This window comes from Protopterus annectens, chromosome 16.part0, assembly GCF_019279795.1.
Source record: "Protopterus annectens isolate FY-2018-M chromosome 16.part0, PAN1.0, whole genome shotgun sequence".
Lineage (NCBI taxonomy): Eukaryota > Metazoa > Chordata > Ceratodontiformes > Protopteridae > Protopterus > Protopterus annectens.
The window spans coordinates 791,018,770-791,042,265 of NC_056750.1; positions in this window are offsets into that span (position 1 = coordinate 791,018,770).

The following is a 23,496-nucleotide window of genomic DNA, read 5'->3' on the forward strand; positions in this document are numbered from 1 at the left end:
AATAATTGAGTATAACACCCCGTTCGGCATGTACGTACAAAGCACCTGCAGCAACTGGAGAGACCTCAAAGGTTTCTAATAAAGTAGATCAAGGGGCTCCAGTATGTGTCTTACACAGACCAACTAAAATCCCTGTCACTATATTCCGTATCGTATAGACTTCTTAGGGAAGACTTAAGCCTGGCCTACAGAGCAAGCCAAGACCCAAACCTAATGAACTTGCTGCATATCCGTAAATTAAATGGGACTAGAGCTAACCATTCCAAGGACCTAAATATGGCATGCAACTTAAACAGTACATGCTGGAGGGACAGATTCATCTCCCAGTGACTGCTGCATCTTTAGAACAGGCTACCAATTCATGTGAAACAGAGCACTTTTATGGCACTGTTCAAGAGGAACCTAAATGAGTAGATGGAGCACCGTAAATTCTTACCAGGGATAGCACCTACAACACTCCTGGACATGGGCAGTCAACACTAAATGCAATCTTGGGTACTGACTAGCATTTTCATGGTATTACATTGGGATGAAACAGCTAGGCTTCAAATGATCTCCAGGTCGATAGCCTAGTAATTTCCTATGAACAAAATATGCCTACAGATTCTCCGTCATTTTCTGATTACCTACTTTACCTTAGTAAGGGCTGAATGGGAGCTAGAGCGAATCCTGGCAAATAATGGCCCTAAAGGATGAAACTAACCCTAGGTAGAACATCAACCGACCACGGATGCCTGCTGATACTTTTTTTTTTAAGAAACAGGCATATGTCCTGTAGTTATGCTTCCAACATTGACCACACGTGCCTACAAAGAGCTTGGGATGGAATTGTAAGCTATTATGGGTGAAACGCAAAAAAAATCGTTCAAGCTGCTTGCACTTTCTTTTCATTATGAAATTTAATTCAGAATGAAGTTAATGAATAAGTAAGTGATCAAGCGGGTAAGGGCTCTGCATTAAGTTGTCCTGCAGCTTAGCTTAAGCACCTCTTGCAGAGTCCTAGCAATTTTATGTTGTAAGGTTATTAGGCTAAAAGTAAAACCACTGTGCTAATAGCAAAAAAAAAGTGTGCAATAAGATCGTTCATCCACAATAATATAGATTTATTTAGATTTCTTAAGTCTATACTACTGTGGATGAAAGAATTTATTAGAATTAATTTTTTCTTCCTAGCATGTTTTTTGTCATTTTATCTCTTTTATTACTTCGTTCTGTTGGATTACTAGAGCTATAAGGAAAACCTCAACATACAGATGACTTATAAAAGACATCCTGAGGTTTGCTGGAGATGCAGACAACAGTCAGCATAATACAGCAACTTTGTTCTTTGTGCATGTAGCTCATGTGTTACAATGTAACAGATGTCATAAGGCACAATGTAGGGCTGCCTGACCTGCAGCTTACAGCTATCTCACAGTCAGTCTGGTTTAAACATTGTGCAAAAAAAAAAAAAAAAACTCAGTGTAAACAGTTTGCAAATGCCTACATCTTGCAATTTTTTTCTCTGAATTTCTGTCAACTAATTCTGGACGTTTGGCCATCATGACTACTAATGACCAAGTACAACGCATTTCTGAGTCTTATTTTACATTGTTTCAGAATTCATAATTTATGGACTCCAAACCGCCCATCTCAAAACTAATACCTCATCTTCACTAGGGTCCTGATTTGACCCTTAATTCTAGCGAAAGGATTGCAAGTCAGAAAACAAGGGACTTCCTCACAATTCTAAAGGGGCTGGCTACCTCCTTTGGTGTTTGAAGCACAGCTGTATTTCCCTATCAGGTGTTCTATTAGTCCAGTCTGCTTGTTTCCTTTCACCTTAACAAACAAACAGCAGCTGTCCTACGGGAACACCGCTGAAGATGGGCATCGCTACCTGATTATGTGTGGTCGGCTTTAATGATCTGCTGCCTTGTGTGCTGCACATCCTGGTGAATGCCACCGACAATCACTGCAATGTGAAGTTCAGACCAACAGGAAGCAAAAAGACAATGCCACAGGCAATTACTGTGCATTTCCCCTTTGATAAGGCTTGGAAAGGGTGGGAAATGTCCTGCTCTCAAAAGCACTGGAATATGTTCAAGAATTCCTGAGAAACCATAGTGTGTGTGTGTGTGTGTGTGTGTGTGTGTGTGTGTGTGAAGAGCGTTGTCAAAGTACATCAAAACAGACTTAAATATGTGTGTGAATTTTCAATACAAAATCTTGCAGGCTGGTTGTTTTTCATCTCCTTATCCTATAAACTATTATTTTACTGGGTTTATTTTCTTTTATAAAGTAGTAAGTGGAATGGTACTAAAAACTCGGCTTTCTCAAAGACTACACAAGACTACATAAATGGTGTATTATATGCCAGAAACAAGGAACATAGAAATATAAACAATCACACTCAGTATATAGTAGAAAATAATTCTTAATCTCCATTATTGAATATATATAGCTTCTGTAAGGATATAAAGGCAGGTTAATAAGCATTTATTTTTATTTTCACATGGCCTACACTCCATAACAACCGACACCTCCCAAATTACCCAAACGTCCCTTTGCATAATGTATATCCTCTTACGGAAAAGTCTACACCTTCTCTCCAAAGTCTAAAACTGTTTTGGAAGAATCCATAGGAAAACATGTAAAGTATAGCTGTGTAAGTTAATCTTACCATAGCAGTAGATGTTCGAATGATCACTGCTGGAGTAGCCTTATCTATATGGGTTATGTCCTGCCAAGGATATAACAGCTGGTCAGCTTCCAAAGCTTCAGGGTACCTTCCACACCACCAAACTGTCGGGCAACAAGAGCTGAGCTGACTAAAAAACAAGTTTGGGTGCAAAGCCCTCCAGAGCTTTCCTGCCAGCAGAGAGAATGAGGCTGAGCCCTGAAAGGACAATGCTAGGTGCAACACAAATAAATGTCCATACCCTGACATTAAAAAAAAAAAAGCGCACCAAAAACAAACGGGGGTGGAGGGAGGGAGCTAATATTGAAGCAGTGATCATTAGAACATCTACTGTTACAGTAAGTTTAAGTTACTCAACTGTACTATGTTCTTCATATTGATCACTGCTACAGTAGCCTTAGCTATATGGGTAGATTACCTTAGCTAACTACATTTGGGAGGTGGAAGGAGAAGAGTCCAGGAATCCCTGGGCAATGTTCCTAGAAAACCTTGATCTGGAGCTAAACAAGGAATACATCTTATAGTGCTTTATAAAAGTATGTCCAGAGGACCAAGTTGCAGCTTTTAGAATAATTCTAGAATCCAACCCCTTTCCAAAAAGCCATAGTTGAAACCAAGGCCCCGGAACAGTGGGCTTTGGCCCTTCCTGGAATAGTTTTGTTATGGTGAGTATAACAACAGGTAATAGGTAATGAGCTTAGACAACCACTTAGAAATAGTCTGTTTTGACACGGTTTTTCCCTATTCTTACCTTAACAAAAAATGAGCAATTGATCCGAAGATCTGAAATATTTAGTTCTGTCAAGGTAGTACCTGAATTGTCTGTGGACATCCAAGGTATGGTGTATCCTTTCTCCCTCATTTTTAGATTCAGGAAAGAAAGCTGGGAGATGGATAGTTCAGCTTAAAGTAAATGTGGATACCACTTTATGCATAAAGGAAGGAACAGTTCTCAAGGTAACCCTGCCTTTATGAAAAATGAGATATGGTTGACTCACCACAACAACGTGCAACACAGATACCCTTCTTGCAGGGGTCAGAGCACTCAGTAAAACTCCATGTCAAGAACCTCAAGTCAGCTAGATTAGCTGGTTCAAATGGAGGAAGTGTTAGCTTCTCTAGCTCAAAATTAAGACCCCAAGGAGGGACCACCAGTTTTCTTGGAGGCCTCTTATACAAAACCCATTAAAAAACATTTTGACTTGAGACTGCACTGAAAGTAGAGGACTCATGGGCAGGCATGCTGAAATGGCAAATAAATGAACCTTCATAAAGGAAAAAGAAAGGCCATAGGATTTATTGTTATTGATTAATATTTTAAAATTCTAAAAGTAAAATGAAAAAAGAAGGATAGTAACTCTCACAAAATATTGCAGAACCAGAAAACAGCTAGCCCTAAATGGGTTATTGTTATGTTATTGGCACCAACTAGAAACCCTTTTACATTTGCTGATATATGATTTTCTAGTAGCAGGCTTTCCTGCCTCCATTAGTACCTGCTGCATGTCAAATACCTAAAAGGAATTAAGAGCCCATCATTCAGACAGTCTTTTGAAGTTGATCGATATCAGGGTGTATCAAAGCACCCCTATTCTTGTGTTGCAAGATCCAGTCTGTGAGGAAGCTTGTGGTAATTATCTCTGGCCATTTCCAAAAGAAGAACAATGGTTGCATAGGTCACAAGGGAGTCACCATAACGATCTTGTGGGATTATTTTTGAATATTCAGAAGCACCCTGGATATTACTGGAAAGGGTGGAAAAGCATGCAGGAACATTCTTGTCCAAGGAAAAGAAAAGGCATAGTGTTCTTTAACACAATCTTACTAGTTGACCCGCGGTGGTGGTGCTGCAGTAGCGTTTTCGCCTCACAGTAAGACGCTGTCCGGTTCGATTCTCAGCTACAGCGTCTTCTGCATGGAGACATGCATGAATGGGCGTACCTTCGTTGAAGGTTGTGCGTCAGGGCTGGTAACTCGGCACGTAAAAATCAACTACCAATCATTAGTGGACCAGAGTTCCGCTGTGGCGACCCCTAACCAGGAAAAGCTGAAAGACACAAACAAACTAGTTGATTGTTCACAGAGGAAGCAAAGAGGCCTACTTGAGGAACTAGCCACAAATGGATCAAATCTTGGAAGAACCCTGGATTTAGTTTCCACTTGTGAGGGTCTGCCCTGCTCAGCTTGTCTACCACACAATATTGCTCTGACGGAATGAAGGATGCCTGTAGAGCCAGATTGTGCTATGAAGCTATATTCCAAGTTAACATTCTTAGTCTGCAAAGGAGGTATGACCTGGTTCCCCCTTGCTTGTTGATGCACCATATGACTGTGGTACTATGTGTAACCACTTGAACAGGTCCCAGGAACCAAAGATGGTCCAGAGAGTTGACTGCCTTAATCAGGGCAAGCATCTCCTTGATATTTATGTGTTGTATCTGTCCTTGGTGTCCCACACCCCCTGCACTTTCACCTCTCCTGAAACTGCTCCTCAAGCAAAGCGTGAGGTGGCTTGTGGTGACTGACTGCTTTGGGGTAGGGTGGAAGAAGGGGAGAACTGGATTTAAGGATATCTGTATTTTCCACCAAAAGATTTCTTTTCTGACAAACCCCAGCACTGTGATTTGAAAACTTAATACTGAGACCAAACATATTTCATATACCACAGTATTTTTCTCATGTGGAGTCATGCCAGGGGTAACATGAGGATCATTCCTTCCACTGAACTATCAAACTATAGGCCAATAGCCATAATGTCCCCTCTGGCCAAAATTATGGAAAAATGTATACACAAGCAACTCCTTCACTATCTTATCCAGAATAAACTACTGATCAGTTCACAACATGGATTCAGACCCAACCACAGTACAACAAACCATAATAACAAAACTGGACAACCTAACTTGTCTGTTCTGACACATCTCTAGATAATCTACTAGCCAAAACGTGACCATAGATAATAAACTTAGATATGATATATTAATCTTACTATTAAAACCGTGAATAAGAAATTAGGGTCACTATATAGAATCAAGCCTTTCTAACACCAATGGCAAAAGTAACCATTTTTACTATCTACACTTCTATATGCATCCCCAGTGTTCAAACAAAACCGAGCTAAATAAACTCTCATGTTCTTATAATCACATTGCCAGATTTGAAACTACATAGAACCCACCCTAAAAACCTTGGATGGATAGAACTCCCAAACCTCCTTCAGCAAACCCAACTCATCGAGGCATTCAAAATACTTAACCACCCTGATAAATCTCCTGCACTAAAGTACCTAGTCATACCATATACCAACCTAAACAGCCTCAAACAGGCCACTCATTCAAAATGTCAAATCCTATAATGCAGGAGGAGATGCTCTATTTGCTAACGTCACTGCCAAAACATGGAACTCCCTTCCTTCCAGTATTACCACCATTACCTCCGGATTAACCCATGCAGCTAAAATCTCTTTCCAATCCCATGGTAATATACCATGACCTCTTTTTTACCTGACCTATCCATCTTGTATTTCTCCTCCCTCTTTACCAACTTAGACCTTATATACCTCTGCTAAGAGGCCAATCGATTAAAATTTGAAATATTTGTACTGCTAGTAAAGACTATCTTTACTATATTACTTTATGACTTTGGATTCTAACTGCCTGAAAATCTTTCTGCTCTTCTCATTGTTTTTTATTATAACAATTGTACTTTCTATGTAACAATGTAAACCTTATGTATATTAATAACTGTAAATGTGGAGCTTTTCTCCCCGGGCCTCCTCTGAAAATGGACATGTATCCAGTCAGATTATCCCAGTCAACAAATGTAAAATAAATAAAAAAATAAATAAATAAAACCCCAAATCCTGTGGAAAACCTTAGGAATAGATCTAGATAGAGATCTACTTTTTTCTGGTGGAAGAAAAGCTCTTTGAACTGTGCTGTCTAGTTGACATCCCAAGAACAAAATCCAGTGTGAACAAGGCAAGAAAAAACTTTTGAATGCTCTCTTGGAATCCCAGCTGGTGTAAGAGATCTCCCACCCAAGAGACAGATTCCTGACACTTTGAGAAAGACTCTGCAAAAACAGGCAAGTTGTCTAAATATGGTAAAATATGAGTACCCCATAGCCTGCAACGAGCTCTAAAGACATTTTGTGAACACCCTTGGTGCAGTGGTTAGTCCAAAGGGTAAGGCACAGAACAGATAATGTGACCAGACACACAAAACTTTAAGAAGGATCTGAAGTCTGAATGAATAAAGATGTGATGGTAAGCATCTTTTAAGTCTAGTGTTGCCAGGAAACCTGAAAGAGGAAGAAGAGGCAATAGGTTTCTGAAGTGACGTCAATTTGAATTTGGGCACTATTGCAAACATGTTTAGGAAAGAAAGATCCAGAACTGGTCTCCAAGCATTTTCTTTCTCTGGCACTAGGAACATCCTTGAATAAAAACACTTCCCCACCTGGGAAGGAGGTACCAATTCTACCACTTCTTGGGACAGCATCTGATGAAGAACCAGTGGAAACAAGAGAGTCTGAAATGGAGGATGAGGAATGATCCCCTGGAAAGAAGGAATTTCACACCACTGCCATCTGTAACATTGATGAATGATTTTAGAACTCATTTGTCTGAAACAATCTATTGCCAAAGAGAAAAACGAAATTCAGACTTTCTGGAAGAAATAAAAGGGGGCAGGTAAGAGGGGGTCACAAGGTCTCTTGAATAGTCATTCAGACTTGTTGGACTGTCCTTGGTTTTGCGAGGTGTGACACCTTGCCATTTTTCTAAAACGTCTGTTTACCTGAGTTTTGTTGAGATTGTTTATTCCGTTTTTTTTTTTTTTTTGCCAAAAGTGGACGAGAAGATAAAAAAAATCCCTTGGACAATCTAGAAAAGGAGGGATGAAAAATCTTAGAGATTCCTTGACTAAACTTACTCCTTTCATCATACTTTTTGATCATCTCTGCAAAAGAGGGGCAAAACACTAAATTTCTATCCAGGGGTGTACTTAAATCTCATTGTTGTCATCATCTGTGAAGTTTTGAGAATGCAGCCATGCAAACCTCCTCAAAACAGTAACACTAGCCACAGCCCTGGAAGAAGTAGCAACAGAGACATATACACTGTAACAATCAGTAGTGACCTGTGCAATAGCAGAAACCAAGTTATTTAAAGCAGATTTTTCCTCTCAAGAACTGAAGGAAAAAAACATACATCATACTTTCACAATTTGTCAGAACAAACTTTAACATACGAACCTGAGAATTTAAAATTCTGAACATAAAAGTTGTAGAAGTACACACTTTGTCCCATACCTATCAATAATTTCCCATTCTTATCATTAGGATTGCAATTAACTAAGTGCTTAGTAGCAGTGGGATCGACTAAGGCTATAGCTACAGGGTCAGGTTTGGGAATAGTGTCTAAAAATTTAAGACAGAGTAAAAAGTCCCAAGCATAAGAACCAACAAGGAAGGTCACTGGAAGACATGGGAGCAAACAACAGTGGAATGTTAGTAACACTAGATGTGGCTTCTTTGTTCACGAGTATACCAAATGATCAGGGCATCAGCATGGTAACGTCAGTGCTGATTAGACAAGGAAAGTTTTCTGCAGCGAAGGTAGATTTTCTTTGCATGCTCTTAGAAATAGTGCTTGAATACAATATTTTTATGTTCAATGAGAAATGCTACAAAACTGTCAGGTGTTGCAATGGGCACGAGCTGTGCCAATGCATATGCAAACTTGGCTATGGTGAACTGGGAATGTGAAAATATATTGGATAATCCCCAGGTAGCCTTCTATAGGCGTTTTGTGGATGATCTTTTTATTTTCGGGAAAGGAACTGAAGAACAATTAAAGTCTGTGTACTCACATCTCAATACTACCAGTAATTTTCTTAAATTTACTTCTTCACAAAGTATAGAGTTCTTAAATGTAACTGTATATAAAGAAGGCGATGGGTGGTTAACCAAACTACATAGAAAGGAGTGCTATAGACCAACCTTCCTACATAGAAAAAGTATGCATAACCAAAGCGCCTTTCCCAATATCATCAGAGGGGAGGCCATGGGAGAATCATGACTTTGCTGTCAAGAAAAGGTGTATATTAGTGAACTTAGCAATCTTAAAACAGGATTTCAGAGCAGGGGGTACAGTGAACAAGAGAGTAATAAAGTGTATCATAAAGTATTAAAGGAAAGAGAGAGTATGGGGAAACCCTACTACTCAGACAGAGTAGTAGTAGGGAATATATGTTATAGGAACAAAAAATTAACACAGACTCCCATGGTCCTGCCCTATACTAAGGACATAGGAAGGTTTGAATATATTATCCAACAAAATTGGCATATGTTACTGGTAGATGAGAATACTGCAAATATAGTACGCCTGCAACCACAGTGAGAATACTGCAAATATAGTACGTCTGCAACCACAGTGAGAATACTGCAAATATAGTACATCTGCAACCACAGTGAGAATACTGCAAATATAGTACGTCTGCAACCACAGTGAGAATACTGCAAATATAGTACGTCTGCAACCACAGTGAGAATACTGCAAATATAGTACGTCTGCAACCACAGTGAGAATACTGCAAATATAGTGCGTCTGCAACCACAGTGAGAATACTGCAAATATAGTACGTCTGCAACCACAGTGAGAATACCCCAAATATAGTGCGTCTGCAACCACAGTGAGAATACTGCAAATATAGTACGTCTGCAACCACAGTGAGAATACTGCAAATATAGTACGTCTGCAACCACAGTGAGAATACTGCAAATATAGTACGTCTGCAACCACAGTGAGAATACTGCAAATATAGTACGTCTGCAACCACAGTGAGAATACCGCAAATATAGTAAGTCTGCAACCACAGTGAGAATACCGCAAATATAGTACGTCTGCAACCACAGTGAGAATACCGCAAATATAGTACGTCTGCAACCACAGTGAGAATATTGCAAATATAGTACGTCTGCAACCACAGTGAGAATACTGCAAATATAGTAAGTCTGCAACCACAGTGAGAATACTGCAAATATAGTATGTCTGCAACCACAGTGAGAATACTGCAAATATAGTACGTCTGCAACCACAGTGAGAATACTGCAAATATAGAACGTCTGCAACCACAGTGAGAATACTGCAAATATAGTACGTCTGCAACCACAGTGAGAATACTGCAAATACAGTACGTATGCAACCACAGTGAGAATACTGGAAATATAGTACGCCTGCAACCACAGTGAGAATACTGCAAATATAGTACGTCTGCAACCACAGTGAGAATACTGCAAATATAGTACATCTGCAACCACAGTGAGAATACTGCAAATATAGTACGCCTGCAACCACAGTGAGAATACTGCAAATATAGTACGTCTGCAACCACAGTGAGAATACTGCAAATATAGTACGTCTGCAACCACAGTGAGAATACTGCAAATATAGTACGTCTGCAACCACAGTGAGAATACTGCAAATATAGTACGTCTGCAACCACAGTGAGAATACTGCAAATATAATACTTCTGCAACCACAGTGAGAATACTGCAAATATAGTACGTCTGCAACCACAGTGAGAATACTGCAAATATAGTACGTCTGCAACCACAGTGAGAATACTGCAAATATAGTACATCTGCAACCACAGTGAGAATACTGCAAATATAGTACGTCTGCAACCACAGTGAGAATACTGCAAATATAGTACGTCTGCAACCACAGTGAGAATACTGCAAATATAGTACGTCTGCAACCACAGTGAGAATACTGCAAATATAGTACGTCTGCAACCACAGTGAGAATACTGCAAATATAGTACGTCTGCAACCACAGTGAGAATACTGCAAATATAGTACGTCTGCAACCACAGTGAGAATACTGCAAATACAGTACGTCTGCAACCACAGTGAGAATACTGCAAATATAGTACGTCTGCAACCACAGTGAGAATACTGCAAATATAGTACGTCTGCAACCACAGTTTGTATTTAAAAACAACAGGAACCTGAAACAACAGCTATGTTACCCAAGGAAAGCTAGGATGATAGAAAATGTGGTGAAGGGTACATGCAGGTGTAGGCACTGTGCATACTGTACTCACATAGATGAGTCCAGATTTTTTAAGCATCTGGAGACTGGGTATCTATGGGGGCTTAGAAATTCAGCGGACTGCAACACCAGCAATGTAGTATGTGTAGCTCATTGCAAAGTATGTTTCCAATTCTATGGAGGTAAGACGAATCATCACCTTAGGGAACGTATAAGGGATCACTTATACTGTACCAGGAAGGGGTTAATATACAGTGCCCTTGCCAAGCATACTTTAGAGAAAGGAGTTGAACATACTTTTATGTTTCAGGTCTTACATGTGTAGAGTGTAAACATCAGAATGGGGGGATATAGTTAATGCCACAGAAAGTATGGAAGTACATAGGGGAATGGGTTTAAATTATTCAGTTCCATTGAAACCAGCCCTGAAGTCCAGGAAGTTGAAATGAAACACATAATGAAAAAGGTTCACTTTATGTATCCATATGCATTCAGTATAGTTCTGTATCTTTTAATTTAAAGCTTTAATTATATGTAACTTCTTCTTCTTTTGGCTTTTGCCAGTTAGGGATTGCCACAGCGGATCACCTGTCCGCTCATGATTGGTAATTTATTAGTGAGTGATTTGTGAGAGTTGTGATTGGTTCATTTGAAATTAAAGTATTTATATGATGTTAGTTGTAGAAGAGGTTGTCTGATGAAGCAATGGTTATCATTGCGAAAGCACTCACCATTTTATAACAATAAATAAGAGATTTTACTTCATTTTTGCTGCAGTTCTGCCTGTTATTCCAGTGACCTTCCTTGCTGGTTCTTATACTTGGGACTTTTTACTCTGTTCAATTTATTGGGATTTGTCTGTGGTTTTTGAAAAATTTAAGACAATGAAGAACTTTATATATCCTATCTGCCTTTTTAGGGATAGCTGACAACTATCAGAAAAATATCAGGCAGTTACACAAACATCCTCTAAAGCAGACAGAACAGGAGGAATGGATGTAGGTTGTAGAAAATCCTTTTGGAACAACTTATAATATTTTGTGAACGACTGAGAAACCTCAGTGTTCTCCCACTGAAAACATTGACATACTCTATCAACAGTCTCAGAGAAACAGAAACCCCACAGGAAAAAAACAGACGCTGAGTGCTCCTCAGTCAGTATCAGAAATTTGAGGAAAAAACCTTGCATCCATCCCTGCATCTTCCTGTTCAGATTCAGAATCTTGAATTTCTTCAGGAAAACAGGAATCACTCTCTTCTTCACCAGAAACTACTTTACAAGAAGGATCAACAGCCTGAATTAAACTCTGAGCCAAACCCGTAAACTACTCTGATCTAAAGAAAATTGAGGAAGAGTAAATATAGACCAGTTTGGGTTCATGAAGGTTCAATATTGTCTCCTAAACCTGAATGACTTCTTCAAATTAGTCTCCAGAGCTGTGGATGAGGGTAAGGTGGTCCACACAGCCTATCTGGGCCTCGCCAAGGCCTTTGACACCATCCCCCACTCTGGAATCATAGATAAACTTACTAAGCTGGGCATAAATCCCTACGTCACTCGATGGTTTGCCAACTGGCTTACTGACAGAACCCAGAGTGTAAAAGTAGCCAACTCCAAATCCAGCTCCAGACAAGTGGAGTACCTCAGGGTTCAGTCCTGGGACCGCTCTTGTTTGGCATCTACTTCTCTGAAGAACAGGCCAACACTAAGGAACTCTGGCTAACAAACTTCGCAGATGACTGCAAACTGGGAGCCATTATTGAATCCCCAAATGATGTGGATTTTCTACAAAAGGGCCTTACAGAAACAAATGCTTGGTGTCAGAGCCATGGGTTCAAGCTTAATGCCAAGAAATGTATAGTTATCCCCTTTGGGAAAAAACATGTACCCATGAATTACCACATAGGTGGCAATACACTAAACACCGAAAGTGTGATAAGAGACTTAGGGACACAGGTAAACAGTGGTCTCACCTTTGATAACCACATCACCACAACAGTCAGGAAATCCTTCTATGTGGCACACCTCATCACTAAGGGCTTTTCATCCAGAAAAAAGGAGGTCACTGTCCCACTGTACTCATCCCTCATTAGACCCATTATAGAGTACAATGCCCCGTTTGGTATGTACCTCACAAGACATCTGAAACAGCTGGAAATGCTGCAGAAATACCTCACTAAAATAATCACAGTCCTAAAGAAGATGCCCTATGCTGGCTGTCTAAAAAACTGTGGGAAGAAATATCCAGGGGATTGTTATGGCTAGACTTGTATAGGCCCTAGGGCCGATAGCCTAGTACCAACCTATGTGACTTTTATTTCTTTTTAGAATGTTTGGATAGCTACTTTTTAATGGGGCTACATCTGTTGGGGGAGACTGCAATCCAAAAGCTGGCATGCAATTCCAAAAGCCCTGGCTATGCTCCGTGCGTGTGTGTGTGTGTTATAACCATTTCCAGAATCTGAGATTATTAAATGGTGCTTCAACAAACCTAAAGCTACTTTCCTTGCAAGTTCCTGGAACCATGCCCAAACATATGCTTTCTCCTTTGTAAATGTGAAATGTTTCTAAACGGAATCTCCCACATAGTATTACAATGAATTATACTGGTGTACGGTGGTGGTGCTGCGGTAGCGTTGTCGCCTCACAGTAAGACGCTGTCCAGTTCGATTCTCAGCTAGAGCGTCTTCTGTGTGGAGACATGTGTGAATGGGCGTACCTTTGTTGAAGGTTGTGCGTCAGGCCTGGCAAGCCGGTACATAAAAATCAACTGCCAATCATTAGCGGACCGGAGTTCCACTGTGGCGACCCCTAACTGGGAAAAGCCGAAAGACACAAACAAACTGTGCTGGTATCTGAAAGGAATACCATGTATTCTGTAGCAGCAGTGCACAGTTAACAGATCTTACCGATATTCACATTCCACGTACTACAAGCTAGAAACATCAACGCTGTGCAGTGAATGAAGGGCAGCAGGAGTATTTTACTGCTCCTTACAGGCAACATTACTGGTATGGAATAAGTTATCACAGCTGTATGAAAAACATAATCTGTATATTCAAGGTGTACACAATAAACAGCATAGAAATGTAATTATACATTTATGTATATAAGTGTGTATGTATTACGAAGTTATGTATGTATAGACCAAAAAACATCCAAGAAGTAGGACCAAAAATCCAAAAAAGAGAGACTCCAAATGGATAGGCAAAGCAGTTTTAATAACAGTTGTATAAACAGTAAATAAAAGGTTAAGCGCTTTCACCCGGAACACTCCCAGGCTCCTTCAGAAGGAGCTTAACCTTTTATTTACTGTTTATACAACTGTTATTAAAACTGCTTTGCCTTTCCGTTTGGAGTCTCTCTTTTTTGGAGTTATGTAGGTATGTACAATTTCAGCTGTCTGCTGATCATCAGCTCCCTGCGATCCACTGGCCATTCATTTCTAATAGGGGAAGAAGTACTTTACATTTAACGTTACAGTACAGCAGTACCATTCCAGGGGTGGTACAGGAAGCACTGCATCATTATATAGCAGTGTCAGTATTACACCTCCAAACAGGGCACATTGTCAGGCCTACACTTAACCCACAACAGGTTCTGCTAGTCAACACCAAATAGAGGTCCACCCTGGATAATGAAAAATTGAACCAAATTGTCTTGTCATTGTAAACAGAGATTATTTTCTAGTGAAATTTTACATGGTAAGACTCTGAGTAACACACTGGTAGAAAAATATTTTCCCCAAACTGTCAACACATCTGGCTGTATGAACCAGTATCTAAGCGAGTAATATTTAGGCAGCCTTGAGCAGCTTTCATTATAAAATACCCAACTTCTAAGAGTGAATCTACAATCCTAATTTGTAAATTTGGAGTTCATAGGTACTGTTAAGTCACCCATCTTTTAGTTTATTTATTGCCATTCACAATCACAATAATCTTTTAGAACAACATAACCCCTTCTCAGTGCAGTCCCAAGGAGTAAACAGTGATACACATTAGAGAATTATTTTCAACTAGCAGTGAGAAAACAAACCACCGAAAATGTAATACAAGAAAATTAAGGCTACAGTAACAATACACAAAAGTAGGTGCACTGATACCATACTTCTCAACTGTCCGAAATAGTGTATAATATCCTGATTTTGTCTCAAAATTGGGCCCTGTCCCCTCTAAAAAATAATTTTCTGATAAATCACTGAGGATTACAGTTAGTTAATAATGCCAGACATTAGGAGGTTATAATTCTTATTGCTGAGAAAATGTATGCTGATGCAAAACTTGTATGTTTTTAAACAAAATAAAGTAATTTTTAAAAAGTGTCCTTCATTTTGGGCATCCCCCTCCCCATTATTTTGGCTTTGTTCAGAATTCTTTAGTAAAAAAAGTTGAGAAGTCTGCATGCTAGTCAAGAGACATCCAATGCCTCAAACAGTATCTATCCAGTGCTGGACACATATTTTAAAACAGCATCATGTTTCCAATTTATAACACAAAAAGGATCCCAAATAACCTCTCGTCAATAATAAAATGAATGTAAAAGTGCAACAAAAAAGAACTGCACTCTTCAGAAACAAATATCCTGTAATTTTTAATTTATTGACTAGAAAATGTATCTTCCACACACACTGACTGAATTACACATAGTTCATAGGTTCAAAGGTTGGTACTAGGCTATCGGCTCTAGGGCCTATACAAGCCTAGCCATAACAATTCCCTGGCTATTTCTTCCCACACTATTTACTTCCCTGGACCCCTGTCTAGCAGGGCGACTGACGTGCTCCCTGGGGTGAATTTCCTTTCTCCCATCCAATCATCAAGGTTCCTTTTGAATAGGGCCAAAGAGGCGCTCTGCTTGACATGTATGGGCAGTCTATTCCAGAGTCTGGGGAGTCACTGGGTCAGGAACCTATCCCTCCAGCATGTTTTGTTTATTGTGATGACAAGGTTTAGATCCCTGGAATGTGTGTCTCTGAGGGATTGGGATTTCTTTAAGTGTAGCATGTCCAACAGCTCTGGGTTTGACATGGCCTTGTATGTTAAGCAGAGATTGCCTCGGAGTAGACGATATGCGACAGAGTATAGCTGGAGTTTTTCTAAGGCGGTCAGCATAGGGCATCTGCTTTAGGCCTGTGATTCTTTTAGTGAGGTATTTCTACAGCCTTTCCAGTTGTTGCAGATGTCTTGTGAGGTACATACCAAATGGGGGGTTGTATTCTATAATGGGTCTAATGAGGGATGAGTACAGTGGGACAATGACCTCCTTTTTTCTGGATGAAAAGCCCTTAGTGATGAGATGTGCCACATAGAAGGATTTCCTGACTGTTGTGGCGATGTGGTTATTGAAGGTGAGACCACTGTCCACCTGTGACCCTAAGTCTCTTATCACACTTTCGTGTTTAGTGTACTGCCACCTATGTGGTAATTCACGGGTACATGTTTTTTCCCTACGGGGATAACTATACATTTCATGGGATTGAGCTTGAGCCCATGGCTCTGGCACCAAGCATCTGTTTCTGTAAGACCCTTTTGCAGAGTATCGACATCATTTGGGGATTCAATAATGGCTCCCAGTTTGCAGTCATCTGCGAACTTTGTTAGCCAGAGTCCCTTAGTGTTGGCCTGTACTTCAGAGAAGTAGATGCCAAACAAGAGAGGTCCCAGGGCAGACATTCTACAAAACAGGAATTTCTGAATTCAGTATCTCAAAATGGCATATTATAAGGCTTACAAACTTCAAGAGAACAGTTGTTTTGGCTGATTATTCCCTTGTTAGATTTGCAATGAGTTAACAATCTGCACATTAAACTGAAAAATCTACGGATTATTACAAAACTCCTCCTTTATATTCTACAAACCCAGGCTGCAAATACTTTTATTATAATCTGAGTGTGATCCCAACTGTATTCAGGTCTGAAAACATCACAACAGAATGTTAAACAACAGTAACAGAGTGACACAAAAATAAGATGAAACATCACATTCACTTGTAATTTTGTTGCACTTTTTGCACTGTACAAAAAAAATGAGTATGCAAAGCACTTCATAACCCTGAATTCAAACTGTTTTGTGCAAAGAAACTCCTCACTCATTCATTCTGCAACACAATCCTTATTGTATTCAGGACTGTAAGACAAACCAAGCTCATCCCAGTAAGCAATGACCGTAAGGAAGAGAACCAACCCCAAACAGGATAAGAGTCTACTGCAAGTGAAGACACTAACATACACAGTGCACACACATACCTGTAAAGTAATGCAGGGGACCAACAATTCATCTATCAGCATGTCTCTGGCAGGTCAGATTTACTTACTGCTCTGACATCAGCTGACAGAGTATAACTGTTTTCTATGTTAAGAACCTAAAATTAACCAGATAGGCTGCTTGACAGAAGAAGAGTTAGCCTTTTCAAGAACAAAATTAAGATCTCAAAGAGGAGCCACCTGTTTCCTAGGTGGACAGATATGTAAAAAATCTTTCTCAAAAACTGGTTGACTTGAGGATAGTTAGAAATGTGAGGATCCAAGGGATGGCAAACAGAGACAGTCAACAAATGAACCTTAACAGAGAAGAAAGGCCAGAGGACAGCATCTCACACAAATAATCAAGAACCAGAATCAGCCAGGCCCTAAGACAGTTCCTGCTTTTTTAAATGGCACCAGCTAGAAAATCTTTTTCACTCAGACATAATTTAATTTCCTAGTAGCACGTTTTTCCATCACCTTCATGACCTGCTGCACATCACCTGAAAGAGTTGCATAAAAGGAATCAAACTTCAATCATCTGGACAGTTAACTGAAGAGTTTTCAGGATAGGGTGCATCAAAATGCCCCTGATCTTGTATGTGTAAATCCAATCTGTGAGGAAACTTCTGGTAATTGCCTGTTTTCAAAAGAATGGACAACCACTGTTGCCTGGGCCAAAAGGGGGCCACCACCACAATATTTGGAGAGTATTTCTGGATCTTTAGAAGAACCTGGATATCAGTAGAAAGGCATAGAGGTACATTCCTGCCCATGAGAATAAGAAGGTATCTGTCTTCCAATCCTGTTTGAAGGAATCCTGCAACAAATTTTTTAATTATCTGTTCTGAGAGGAGGCAAATAGATCAAAGTGAGGTAGTCCCCACAACTGGATCAATTCTTGGAAGACCTAGGTGAAGTTTCCATTCACTGTGGTCTGGCCTGGTCCTGCTTAGCTTGTCTGCTGCAAAGTTTTGCTCCAATGGAACATATGAAGCTTGAAGAGTCAAACTGAGCCTTGCTGCTATCTCCCAGACTATAATAGCAAGTCTGTAAGGGGGGGGGATTCTGGTACCCCTCTGTTTATGTACCAAATCACTGTGGTTTTGTCTGTAACAACTTGCACAAGGCCAGAAGACCAGAAATGATTTAGGGCTTTCAAAACATTTATGATTGCCAACATCGCTGAAAAATATGTGCTTTCGTCTGCCTTGTTTGTTCCACATATATTATGCTTTTCACCACATTTGAAACAGTCCCCTGAGCTCATTATGATGCATTGGTTACGATGTTTGTTCCACATACATTATGCTTTTCATAGGTTCATAGATTATTACTAGGCTAAGTGCCCTTGTGGGTGATTTTAAGCCTAGCCAATTACCCCATGTCATAATCAAACCCTGCACCTTGTGTTTGTAAGACAGACACCTTAACCATTATGCCAATCTCATACCCCCCTTTCATCACATTTGAAACAACCCCTAAGCTCACTATGATCATTGGTTGTGATGTTTTTTCCACATACACTATGCTTTTCACCACATTTGAAACAGCCCCCTGAGCTCACTATGATGCATTGGTTGCAATGTTTGTTCACATATGTTATGCTTTACACCACATTTGAAATAGCCCCCAGAGCTCACTATGATGCATTGGTTGCGATGTTTGTTCCGCATACGTTATGCTTTCCCCACTTTTGAAACAGCCCCCCTGAGCTCACTATGATGCACTGGTTGCGATGTTTGCTCCACATATGTTATGCTTTCCCCACATTTGAAACAGCCCCCTGAGCTCACTATGATGCACTGGTTGCGATGTTTGTTCCACATATGTTATGTTTTCCCCACTTTTGAAATAACTCCCTGAGCTCACTATGAAGCACTGGTTGTGACAGACTGAAGAGAAGACAGAAGAGAGAATGGGAGACCTGGGTTCTGAAGGAACTTGTCTATCCATCAAAGGACCTCTCTCTCTGCAAACATCATTACAGGGATCTGAAAGGACAAAGGTGAAGAAGCTGACTCCAGACTGACCTGGGGTACCACTGAAATTTTCCCATGTGACGTCTAGCCACGGAATCATAAAAATCACACAAGCCATTTACCCAGAATCTTGAGAAAATCTCTGACAGCTACTCATGTTTTGTTCAGAAAAACTCAGGAAGAACTTCTGGAAGATTTCTACCTTTTCTGGAGGAAGAAAAGTTCTTCTAAGGGCAGAATCTGAGAGACATCCCAAGAAAACAATTATGTCAGATGGGATAAGAGAAGATTTCTGTAACTTCACTTGAAACCCTAAGACTGACTAGCAGATTTTGTACAATTTCTAAGGGCTCTTGATAACTGGATCACAAGTCTGTAAATAAAGCAATCATCCAAAAATGGAAGAAATGTGAATGCCTAGGAGCCTTGAATTAGTAACTACTGGAGCCAGGCACTTTGTAAATACCCTTAGAGCCACAGACAGTCCACAGAATAAGACAGAAAATTAACAAAGTGAGCCAGATACAGAAAATCTTAAAACAAAGTATGAAGTGTTTGCCAATGGGTATGTGATGGTAAGCATCATTTAAATCTAGCTCTACCATAAAAGCTAATAGAGTAATCAGGGGTAATAGGGTCTGGAGTGACAACATTTTGAACTTTGGGATGTTTACAAATAGATTAAGAAAGGAGACATCTAGCACAGGCCTCCAAGTCCTATCATTCTTTCACTGGCACCAGAAAAAAAAAAATCTTTGTATAAAATTCTTTGTCCCCTCTGGTCTGCTTGGATGACTCCCAGAGATAACATTCTTATCCAGGAGAGGAGGAAACAAAGATATATGATTTACTGCACAAGGAGGGATCTGTTGGAAAAGGGAAAGAGAATCCCACTATCAAATGTCCAAGAAAAAGAAGATGAAGATTCAGGCCAGACCCTGAAAAGGCCAACAGTCGTTTTGACTTTTTGGACTTTGTTTTGTTTTTTGATTTTTTTTTTTTCTTCTTTTCTTCTCTTGCCACTGCTTTTTACAATTTCTAATAGTTTAGTCACCTTGCTGCTTGAGTAGCTGGTTAAAAAAGGGAGCAGACTTGGAAGGAAAATTGTTCTTTGCCTTAAAAAAGAAAGGCTAGAAGATGTAGATGATTACCATTAGACAATGTAACACCTTACTTTTCAACCTAATACCTTTTCCTCTCAAACTGCTACCATAATTCGTCAATTATCTATCTAGTATTTCCCACCTTTCCTGTTTCTCTGATCTATTTCTCACTCTTAACATCTTTCCTTCTTTTCTTATCCTCTCCTTTTACCACCAATCTATATATATTTTTCTTTATTTATTTATATAAACACATACACCCCCCCTATATATATATATATATATATATATATATATATATATATATGTATATATATATAGCTAAATATCTATCTATATATATATATATATATATATATATATATATATATAAACAAACACACACACCCATATATATATATATATATATATATATATATATATATATATGAACACACACACACCCTACATATATATATATATATATATATATAGATATATGTATACATATATAGCTATCTATATATATATATATATATATATATATATATATATATATATATATTATATATGTACACACACACATACATGTACATACAGCAACTTCAAAGTGGATAAATAAATCACAATGCAGTCATGCCACCAAATGACAGCACAACTTACAATTTACAAAATGCATGTATATATTTAACAGATTGTGAACACTGCAAAAGAAACACATACAGATCAAAGTTCTTACTGTATTTAGCCTGATATCACAGGTACAATAAAGTAAAACATCCAGGGTGCAGACCTATTTGGTGCATCTCTTCCTCCCAAAAACATCTCATAAGTTAAAAATAAAGCATTTCTTAAACTATAAGTACGACCTTTACTGCTAACTATATAAGAAAAAAAGACTCACCTAGGAATAACTCAGTCAAATCAGCTGGAGCTGCTTAGTTTGTATCTGATCAAACCAAGCACTGCAAAGAACCAGGAAGCTGCAATCAGTGTATCCTGGGTAAGTCAGACCTCTCAAACGTGTCTATAATGGAACATCCCAATTCGCAGACTTGATTCACCTCTTCTCATGATTTCCCTTTACCTTTTTGGATACATGTCTTATAGGTTCGTAAGTAAGCACTAGGCTAGCTGCCCTTTTGGGACAACTTAACACAAGACAATTTCCCTCAAAGTTTATAATCAAACCCTGTACCATGTGTGTATGAGATAAACTCATCAATCATGACCATTATGCCAACCCCCAACTGCTATGTTTAAGCTCTGCTGCCCTTTCACGCAATATTTTGAATCCACCAACTCGCACATGATTTTTAAGCTGTTCAGTGCACAGGAAGTTAGACTACATCAGCAATACACTGGTGTCACACATAATTTTAAGTAACTGGACCCAGCATGTCATAATCTACATTTTTCAAAGGTAAAAATAACTTTGTGAGATAGATTTATTTTTTATATTACTTTATTTTATTTATTCTTTTTTGGCCAGGTTAGTCCCAGTAGGATAGTGGCCCTTTTTCAGGGGAGGCCAGGGTGGTATTTTAATATGGGGGAACTTGGCCAGTGCATCGGTAATCTTCCCCTTACTCTTTTTGATAGGTGCAGTGGAATCTTTTATATCCACCTTTGCTACCACCAACTCAAGCAGATGGGACCTCAGTTTAACATCTCAACTGAAGGATGTCACATTGATAAGATCAGCACCACCTAATTTTGCACTGCAGTGTCAGCAATCCAATCACCTGGAATTGAGTTAGAATCCTTAGTTTTCTGGTTTTCCAACACTAAAGGTGAGTGTGTTACCTATTGTGCCACTGACACTACTGATTTTTTGCAAAGACTTTTACAATATCACTTATTAAAGCCTACAGATGCAACAGTGTGTAATAAGCCATGGTGGTGCAGCGGGAGCATTGTCGCCTCACAGTAAGAGGTTCTCCCGTTCAATTCTCAGCTGGAGCGCCTTCTGTGTGGAGTCTGCATGTTTGCCCCGCGGTCGACTGGCGTTCAAAAGACATGCGTAAAATTGTTGTGCCTTCGTTGAAGGTTGGACGTCGGGCTGACAACTCGGCACTGTAAAAATCTACTGCCAATCATTAGCAGACCGGAGTTCCGCTGTGGCAACCCCTAACCAGGAAAAGCCAAAAGAGGAAGATGATGATCTAACAATGCGTCTTTGACAAAACACTTAAATTGTGACACAATTTTTTTTGTCAGTTTCTGAGCTGTATTCCACAATCCTAATGGAAGTGGGTGTAGCTGTGTTCTGTATGTCAAGCACATTTTATGCAAATAAGGGGCCACATGTTTAGCGGGTTAATTCTAATTTTTAATTGCTTTTGTACTTGTTTTCAATGTCTCCAGTGGCATGAGTACATATGGATAAGACAGAATCAGAAAAAAGTTAGCAACTGGCATACAGCAGTTATCACATGCACAGATTTTCTGTTGTAAGGGGTGGGGGGGTATAGACTGTTGCAATGAGGTGTATTATTAATCATACCTCTCAACTTTCTACATTTTTGCCTTATATTTTTGGTTTGTTTCTCATAAAACTGTGGCTTTCTGGCAAATCACTGGCAAATCATTGAGGAGTGAAGTCAGAAAATAATGACAGACATTTAAGTTTCAGGCTTTATACCTTTCTATACCTTTCAGAAAATCCATGCTAATGCAAAAACTGTTCTAGAAACTTTACACGTTTGGAAAATAAATATTTAAAAATTGTCTCTATTTTTAGGCCCTTGTCCCCCATTACTTATGGCTGTGTCCAGATTTCTTGCTCTAAGAGGGTGAGAGGTATGGTACTGACACCTTACAGTTCTGATGGTAATGGATGGATGGAGCCGTACCACAATGGCAAAATGTTATCTGAAAGTCTTCAGCTGATAGCTGATTATGGAGCTGAATGAAAGAAAGGGCTACCAGACAGCTACTGTGGAGGATGCAATAGGGTAGGTTTGTGGGAATGGTGTGGTACATTTTTTCTGGGAATTTGCAATGGTGTTTTGATCACAAAAAGATTGTTTAAATCTGGGTAGGAAGTAGAGATTTCTCAGAGATGGCACAATGTAACAAGAGTAAGCCATCTATGAGCAGTAAACGTACTTCTCCTAAGAAAGATTTTTATCTAAATGCCTTCAATATCAATCACCTTGACTACAGAGGTGTCAGCTGACATTAAGTCAACAGATGCTGAATCTATAGGTTTGAATCTCACTATTACACGAGTGTGTGTAAGAAGAATAGCTACACACATTGCTCACACAAAAAGCTCCCCAGGGACCATAAACCTTTACTAACTTTAAAAGGTTCATTTAGGAAAGAAAAAAAGACTTCAGATAAAAGAAACTGAGAAGAAAACATTTATGAGTCACTATTTATTTATGTGCTTGCCAAGTCTGGGCAGACTGCTTCTTCAAAGCATTAATGCGTTTCTACAACT